Raw genomic sequence first — 9754 nt, forward strand, 5'->3', positions numbered from 1 at the left:
TGTCTTCACTTGCATTAATGTAAACGCCGCTAAAAAAATCAGCAAAAAGATTAACAGTTTCCTGAAGATTTTGGGATAATTTAGAATCGAATGACACACTACTAGGTATGTAAGTACCATTTTCTTTTTGGGATTTAACATATTTCCAAAAGAAATTTGAGTCGTCCATGATAGAGCCTTCGACATCACTAATGTAATTTTTGTAACATTTTGCGGAGAGCTTATTGCACTCTGCCCTCAATTTTTGAAACGCAGTATAATCGATGGCCAGGCGACTTTGTTTGAATCTCTTATGAGATAATTTTTTGAGGTAAATTAAGTCTATCAGGTCTTTTGAGAACCATTTTGGGTATAGAGTTTCTCTGTAAGTCGTTAAAGGAACAAATTGTTCAATTGCAGAATTAACGATGAAGTAAAATTTTTTAAGGTGTACATTAATATCATCGTCGCTATCAAAGAATGACCAGTCAGTCTGTTTAAGGAAATTTGAAATTTTAACATAGTCAGCTTTTTTGAAATTTCGAGTTTCTACTACCTTTTTTACGATAGGAATTGGTTTAAGATTAGACATGCATATTTCTAGTGGTGGATGGTAAACATCGACAGGTAATAGAATTTCGGTACTTCTCACAACACAGATGTCAGACACATTTGACAGTGCCAAATCCAACGTACGACCTCCTATATTATGAACATTATTACACTGTGTTAGACCTAAGAACAGTGCCATATCTCTAATAACACGAATATTAACATTAGAACAAGAATTGACAGAATTCATATTACACCAATCATAATGTGGCAGATTGTAATCACCAACTAGAAGTAGTTTAGTATTAGGATATTTAGCACAAATTGATTCAACCTCGTCGCAGTGATTGATGTAGCTTTGGACATCAGAATTCGGAGGTAAGTATGCACATCCCACTATTATTTTACCTCTAGAAGTGTTCACATTGACAAATAGTTGCTCGATGGATGTGTTTTTTGTGGATATTTTTGAAGAACTGAGATTTTTTGAGATAGCAATGGCTACACCACCTCCTCTCGTTTTGGCACTTGTTTTAGAATTCCTATCCATACGGTAGATGTTGAAATTAGGGAAGCCTAATTCGGCAGAATTGATTCCTGAGTCGAGCCATGTTTCGGTTAAAATGAAGATATCACTGCTGATAGTTGCCGCCGAAGACAGCAACATGGGAAGTTTAGTGCGGATCCCTCTCACATTTTGGTAGTAGCATTTTATTTTTTGTTGTTTCAGTTTTTTGGCGCACATTCAATAATTTTAGGTACAGAGTTCACATATTTGATAGTTATATTGGTTTCACCGTTGTTCTTCCTCGTCTCGAGTTGTTGGCGTAAATCTAGAAGTTGAGTCCTCTGCAATGGTGTTTGGTCGTTACTGGCCTTTATACCGTTTTTCAGTTTTGCGTTCCTGGTCAAAACCTCACGAGCCGAGACAGAGTCATTGAATTCGACCTTAATCGGTCTAATTTTGTTGGACTTTTTTACACCAAGTCTGTACGACTTAACCACACTCGGTATTAATTCATTATTTATATCACTAATCGCTGAAACTACTTTATCGCTGTCCATTTTAATAATTGTTGTTGTTGATTCTGAAATACTTTCGGGAACATTAAATAAAATAATGTTCTTTGACCGGGTTTTTCTTTCCTCGGCCTCTGCGAGCAAATCATTTATTGAAGATGAAGTATTTGTCGGGTTAGTAACAATAGACTGAGTATCCGTTACACTTTTTAATGTTGACAATTCTCCTTCCAACATTCCCATACGAACAGCCATCAATCCTGTGGTTCCTAACAGATCCGTTGTTATCGGGGTAATTTTACCCATTTGCTCCTTCGTAAATTTGTTGCCGGGGTCATTAATAATTTTTATCAGCGAACAGAGTAGATCCTTGGCCTTGGTCATATAGTTAAGAGAGTTCTCGTTTAAATCCATATTAAAATTTATTTAAAAAGAGTTAAAAATATGTTAACTCTATTCGTAATTAGTTTATACACAAACGCCTGTTTCCCGCAAACTGTTTAGCACTATTCAAAAGTGACGACACTTTCGACCAATGGCGATAGTAATGACGGACTGATAATGCGCCTGCGCGTTTGGTATGTTTACCAGTTGAAAATTGTTATTTTAATATTTTTAAAACACAGCACTGCACAGCACACACGATAATTTAAAAATCTAACTGATTGAATATTTCGAAGATGAAGTGATTTAACTACTTCGACACTTTATGTTGTGTTTACTTGCAATTTTCTAATGTTTTGGAAGTTTTAATGTGGAGCGTATTCACTATCTGTGTAATCAATGACGGTAGGTGATCTTGTGATCTATGATATCTATGTCAATTTCCGGAAAATTAATTCTTCCTTCACCTTCTGGACTGGTTTGTGGTTCAGGTATGATGGGAACAGTCTTCACATTAATGCTACCTGGAGAAGCAAAACAACAATACGTATATGCTGAGATGAATATTACAAGTGGTTCCTGTTTGAGAGAGTACAGTAACAAAACATATTGTTTTCATTTTTAAAAAAACTTGCTTTACGAATAAAGTGAAAATTCGTTCTAGTTGTACGAAGTTTTTTATTCAAAGATTTAAAAATTATAAATCGATTTCTAAAAAAATCTGTCTAAAATCGTCTTCAAAAAATACTAATTTAAGAATTTTTTTTTTAAATATCGACTCCACACAGGAGGGCTTGAGGAAAATATGTTTTCTCTGGGCCCAGGTTATCTTTGGGATGCTGTGTGGAGGATCTTATTTAGCGGAGGAAGAAGTGAACCTGGGTCTTGAAGAGATCTATATTATAGGAGGATGGAAACGCATAGGCCGCAAATCATCAGCCACTGCCCACAGCCGATTTGTTGATCTTAATAACCAGTCGTACATAAGTATAAACGACCCGTTCTCTTGTGAAAAATGTTAACCGGGTACTAAAATTAAGCGCCTTTAGCGTGTTTCTTCTATGCACCGCTGCCAAAGCAATCAATGATGCTGGTTCTCCGGAGCATCTTCCAACGAAAAACCGGTAGACAAGGGTGGCATCTCCACCAGACGCCAGCGCTCAACGGATTGCAATTCGTTTGTTTTCTTTTTATTATTATATTTTGGGGCCAGAGGTGGCCGCCAAATTCAACAGTTAGAATAAGCAATATATGAAAAATTTTGTCGTTTAGGGTCATGTATTTTTCGCAGACCTGGGCTAGCTGCGGCACTCCACGCATTTTTGTTCGGCTCACGAGTTAGGAGACCAAATAGGAAATTGAGCACATAGATTCAAACCATTTTCAACGTTTCTCTTCAGACCATTCGGGTCAGCGCATTATAGCACTTTTCCCCTGTTTTACAATTCATACGGGTGATTTTAAAGGTTCGGTTTATTATCGTATTATTTAAACCTGTTGCTCATACTGAAATTTGGCTTACCCGCTATTTGGTGATATACCTTATAGTACTGTATATGCGAGTTTCAAAAAATATTGTTAAAGAAATTTGGCTTACTTATTTGTGCTCAAAGTATTCCCCTTTAATATCAGGAACCACGATATTAATCTCAGTATAAGACATTTCACTTGAATTGGTTTCGACTCCTTGTAGATTTGAAGGTTCTGTTGAACTCCTTTTAGCTGTTAAGAAAAAATACAAATCAAATGAAACCAAACCAATAAACGGCATGATAAAGTCTCAACTCTAGCATCGAAAAAATAACAAATATTTTTTTGTGATTTTATTTAATACGTTCTCTTTGTGCACATTTTGTTATTTACCAAGAAAGACGAAGAAATACCTAAATTAGTTTTGGAAAAGGATTGCGGACATTCTTTTTTGATAACAGCATGGTCTACATCGATTTCTGTAAGTATTACAGCAAAACTCTCTTCCGCACTTGTGCCTGGTTCTAACTTGATAGCGGTGGAATCCATGCTGTTTCGAAAGGATCTGGTGGTTCTGTTTTGCTTTAAAATTATAACAAGGTTAAAGGACTTCTTCAGAGAAGGAGTGTGTATTTTCGTTCAAAGTTTGCAAACCGACGAGCAAAGCCAAACAACGTAAACAACAAAAAGTGACGCCAGGAATCATTCGGAGCACAGATATTATCGGAGGAAGTTTTCCATAGATACTACAGAAAAGGAAATAAATTTCGAGTTTATGTGTTACCATTCTAAGTCTTCAAATACAATTAACCTAAAAGGTTATTGACAATTAAAATTTGTAGCCGCCGGGTGAGTGAGTGAGAAGACTTTACCTTCTTAATTTTATCATGATGTGTCCCATTCCCTGTCTTATCAAATGCCCAAAAAATAATTCATGAACATTTGTTATTACATTACCAATGAAAAAATAAAATAAAAATATTTCGATGATGCCACTTTGCATTAAAATCGTTTCTAGAGGTTGCTATATAAAATGGCTGCCAGGCCATTTTACCGGGAGTCGCTATATGCACAGCGACTAATCGACAGGGGGCGTGGCCAACATATCCGAGCATACCCGAAGTGAAATATAGGTATAAAAGGGACACTTTCTTTTGAATCACAAACCATGTTACACAAACCTAGCGTAGCCGCTAAACTAATTGAAAACTGGGATGTTTTTCTTGCCTTGACGCGAGCAGGTGGTATTAAGGGGACACTTTCTTTTGAATCACAAACCATGTTACAAAAACCTAGCGTAGTTCTAAAAAGGTTTGTTTACATTATATTATTACAACGCCATTTCTGACGTTTCGTTTCACCGCCCACCGCGTTTCACTGATTTTGCAACTCGGAACACCTCGGGTATGCTCGGATATGTTGGCCACGCCCCCTGTCGACTAGTCGCTGTGCATATAGCGACTCCCCATTTTACCTACCCGGGCTTTTCACGTCCTTGAAAATAATTGACGGTGGTCTTTGAGTTCAGTACCTACTTAGAAAATAAATATCCCAAATTTTTCTAGTCTATGGAGCCATACCTGTCTGTTTTGCAGTAAGTGGTTTATTTTTGATTAAGCTTAACCTCAATATAGCTGACACATAGCTGACATCTGATTTCGCCACCTTTATATCTCGTCGTCCTGCTCCTAACTCAATTTCTACAGGATAATACCCATCGCACCATTCAATCTACACAGTTAAATCATTCGTCCCGTGCTTGTCATTATTATTGGTATGTACTGCTGGTATTTTCTATCCGAGAATTAATCGCTCCGGTGTCACGATACTGCGACTGCACTCTATTTACTGGAATAAGCCCTACGCAACACACCCGAAGGACCAGTCCCAGAACTACGTTCATTGCAATGTTATATGGAACCATTTATTTTTAATGCACCCGCTAAACTTGATAGACAGTATTCCTCAATGTTTAAACCTGGGCTTCTGTAACAGAAGAAAATCCCAGATTGGATTATAGGATAAAAAGGAAGTCACCCGTCGCAGTTGGGGCCAGTTTTCCAGATTCTGCATGCACTCGAAATATGAATGTTAAATTATATTCGCAATAATTTATTCCACAGTTGTGGTTATCTTACAGGTCAATCCTCCCTCTCTGAGGTACAGAGCTCCAAAATGGCATAATATCACTTTATTGACATCTTGCATCAACAACCGGTCATGGTGACATTTTGGGATGAGTACATTGGGTAGGTGGGACAATTGCAGAATTTGAGATTCCCTATCTACCAAGTCTTTGCGAATGCATACCAATCCCATCCTTATTGCTTGCAACTCCATTTATAACGACCGATGTTCCAAATCAAACCGGGGATCTTTCTTTTACTCTTAGGTATGCTCAAATTATGCAGGACTTCGTGGTATCCAATACGACCTAGCTTAACTGTCAACAACTAGAGGGTTATATGTGTAAGATAGGGAATCCATCTGCCAAAATTATACCTGGCTTACCGAGGAACGCTTGAAATGTCAATTTGTTTTTCGACGTGGATTACCGATGCTTTTTAAAAAGCGGTAGGGCGAATCTCATGGTTCCTAGATAATATATATTCTCTACGAACTTTGGGTGGATCCAATATAAGTAAATTTCGGTTTATATAGAGATGAATAGGAAAACAGCGTCTCAATCATCAACGATAATCTCAACCCTCTTTCGAATATCTTAAATCCAAGGTCATAATAATTAATTAAACCAGCTGACGTGTACCCGGCGTTGCTGGGGGTTATCCTAAGGAGATAGACGTATGCCATTAATGTCTTTTCTGTAGATCTTTTAAAGTTATACAATTCCGTAGTACATTGTTCTGATGTATCTTATAAGGTTTAGCCAGCGTTAGCAATGTAAGCGCCCGAAAAAACATATTTTTACGACTTGATTAAACATCGACTCTTCTCTACTTTCTACAAATATAATATGTATTATGTACATAAACCTTCCGAAAGAAATTATCTAAATGATAGTGAAAACCCTTTCAAAATCCGTTGTGTAGTTTGGAAGAAATAAGCGCACAAACAGACAGACGCGGATAGTGACTTTGTTTTATACTATTTAGAGATAATAGTAATCAAATATCAAGGTCCTTATTTCCAAATATTTGCTATGGGTGCATAAGACTTCATTATTTTGATATTCCAATCGATACAAAGTATTCAAAGCTCTCACAATCTATAATTTCGTTAGTACAATGTTCTGTTTCAGTTATGTGTTGGTATATTTTTTGGGTTTAAACCAACAAATGTAACTCTAACACAACAGTGCCATGAATCTGCTAAATCCAGAGACTGTTTCCATCAAAGTGGAACGAGTATCCCAGAAAAATGAAGGCGGAGGTGATTTCAACTTCCCAGATGTAAAGAAGGAAAGTTTGCAGTATGAAGAGAGTACTTCAACAGTCAGTAAGTTGCATCGCTTATATTAAAAAGGTTCAGGTGATCGGAATCCATGACCATTCTTGTTAACGTCTTCCACTCTTGCCGTTCATAAGTAATTTTGGTATCTGCTTTAAGATGTATCTTTGCAGGAATCTGTCGAACTAAGCAAACTTTTAACGTACATTGCTCATCGAAAAACACCTGACACCAAAACTTAACACCTCATCATATTCGGAACATGAGTGATATGTATGTACTGTTAGTATACATTAAAAATGTTGCAAAAAAATTCATTTGCTTTAAACAACATCCCTTTCTGAAGATGTTCTAAAGTAAATTGTTTTTTCTTCTTGAAGCGGAAATTATCTTATTTCTCAAATTAACCTTAGACGTTTCTTATTCTAATTCCTGCTTTTACCTGTTTTATCAATTTTAATTTTATTTTGAATTATTATAAGCAATGATTGTTAGCCTGAAACACAAATATAAATTGAAAAATCTTCAGAGAAAAAATAAATGCTGCCGACACCTTCTGCTTGCCGGTCAGGTGCATGGAACCACTGTGCTTCGTTGGCTCATTTTTTAACTGCCAAATAATTAATCTAGTGAGAAATTAAGTATATAACAATACCTTTCCTACTAAGATAAAGTGGGTTGTTTTCAGATGAAAAAAATCAAAAAAGCAATAATTGTTGAATGAAATACTAAATAGTATTTATTGAATTATTTGGCGGTTAAAAATGAACCGACGTAATACAGTGGCTCCGTGCACCTGACTGCAAATCAGAAAGTGTGGGTTCAATTCCCTTTGGCGGCATATCCTTTTTCTCGGAAGATTTTTTCAATTTATAATTGTGTTTCAGGCTAATAATTATTACTTATAATAATTTGTTATCCTTTGTGCTTTGCATAAAACCTTGTCTAGTAAACATCCTTAAATCAATATTATTAATTAGATTTTTTAAGTTTTTGAATAAAATTAAATTTTTTTGGTTCCCCTTTTCACAAAGGTTATGCTCGTGAAGAGAGCAGACCGTAATTTTGTTTTTAATCTTGACATGTCTGTTTAGGTATTGTTGTTTTATATTTCCAGGTAGTGTGATTAGGGAGACTGTTACCATCAAGGCAGAACCAGCAGCCCGAGAAGGAGATGAAGGGGGAATACATTATAAAGAAATCGACGTAGACCTCTCGGATATTAAAAAGGAATGCCTAGAGGACTCTAAAAGTATTACCCAGACAACAGGTTAAGCTGATTTTTGCTTGTCAATCGTGCTCTCCTAATGGTTGTGCTTTTTATGAATTTATTTTGTAATTATTTTTATGTGTAATCTTTTCACATTTTTTTGACAGATCTGAAAACGTACCCTGGGGAAAAACGATTATCTTGTACCCATTGTAACTACGCCTGCTCTCGAAAGTCATGGTTAGAAGTACACTTACGTACTCATACTGGAGAAAAACCTTTTTCATGTTCCATCTGCACTAGTTCATTTTCTCAAAAAGGACAATTAAAAACTCACATGCGGACTCACAGTGGAGAAAAACCCTTTTCTTGTTCTGACTGCACCTGTTCGTTTTCGACAAAGGGAATTTTAAAAACTCACTTGCTGACTCACAGTGGAGAAAAACCTTTTTCATGTTCCGATTGCTCATATTCATGTTCTACAAAGGGAAATTTAAAAATCCACAAGCTGTACCACACTCCAATCAAACCTTTATCATGTTCCGTCTGCAGCTTTTCGTGTTCACAAAAAGAGAATTTCAAACGTCATATCCTCACTCACGGTGGAGAAAAACCCTTTTCATGCAATGAATGTAACTATTCATGCTCTACAAAGGGGTATTTAAAAACTCATATGATGACCCACAGTGTACAAAAACCTTTTTCATGTTGTGAATGCAAGTATTCTTGTTATCTAAAGGTAGATTTAAAAAGACACAAGCTAACTCACAGCGGAGAAAAACCTTATTCGTGTTCCGAATGCACATATTCATGTTCAACGAACGGGAATTTAAAAATCCATATGATGACTCACAGTGGAGAAAAACCATTTTCGTGTCCCCAATGCAACTATTCATGTTCAACGAACGGAAGTCTTAAAATTCACAAGCTGACTCACAGTCGAGAAAAACCCTTTTCATGTACAGAATGTTCATACTTATGTTCTACAAAAGGAAATTTAGCAAGACATATGCTGACTCATAGTAGAGTAAAACCTTTTGCGTGTTCAGACTGCGCATATACATGTTCTACAAATGGAAATTTAGCGAGACATAAGCTCACTCACGGTAATGAATAACTGTGTAAAAGCTGTGAATGTAATTATTAATTCCATCGAAAGGTTTATTTAATGAGACACCAGATGACTCACGGTAGATAAAAGCCCTTTTCATGTTCCCACTGCAACTATTTACGTTCTACAAATAGGTGCAACCATTTATGTTCAACAAGCAGCTAACAGTAGAGAAAAACTTTTCTTTTGATATAAATATAATTATTAATACTATCGCAGGGGAGATTTATATAGACACATAGTGTAAACTTGTGACACAAGTTTACACTATGTGTTATATCTGCCCTAATGATGGATACTGTAATGCAGTCCGAAACGTGGCTAGATAAGGAGGAAGCGCAACACGGCATAATATCCCAAACATAATAATTTGGCCGTGAAAAACTAAAAAAAAAATCATATCTGTTGACGTACATATTTATCTCATACATATATTAACAAACTGTTTTCTTCATTCCCCAGTCCGAAGGCCATAAAGCCTTGGAAATTAATTCAGTGCCGTTGATATTTTTATCAATCCGATAGTATAATTTCAATCGGAAACATTTTGTTTCGCTAACATTATTAAATGTAATCCGTAACATACTTTTTTATATGAATATTTTCCTTATACCTTACAT

General features: G+C 36.1%; 1 long non-coding RNA gene across 1 annotated transcript; it reads left to right on the forward strand.

Annotated features, from left to right (window-relative positions):
* The first annotated feature begins 6623 nt into the window (after positions 1-6623).
* On the forward strand, positions 6624-9754 carry LOC149414104 (uncharacterized). The gene is made up of 3 exons (XR_016304077.1): positions 6624-6861; positions 7931-8083; positions 8191-9754. It is a non-coding gene; the product is annotated as an uncharacterized LOC149414104 (long non-coding RNA).

The sequence above is a fragment of the Hesperophylax consimilis genome, chromosome 20 (genome assembly GCF_061612785.1).
Source record: "Hesperophylax consimilis isolate HC1 chromosome 20, BYU_Hcon_1.0, whole genome shotgun sequence".
In the NCBI taxonomy this organism is placed as follows: Eukaryota; Metazoa; Arthropoda; class Insecta; order Trichoptera; family Limnephilidae; genus Hesperophylax; species Hesperophylax consimilis.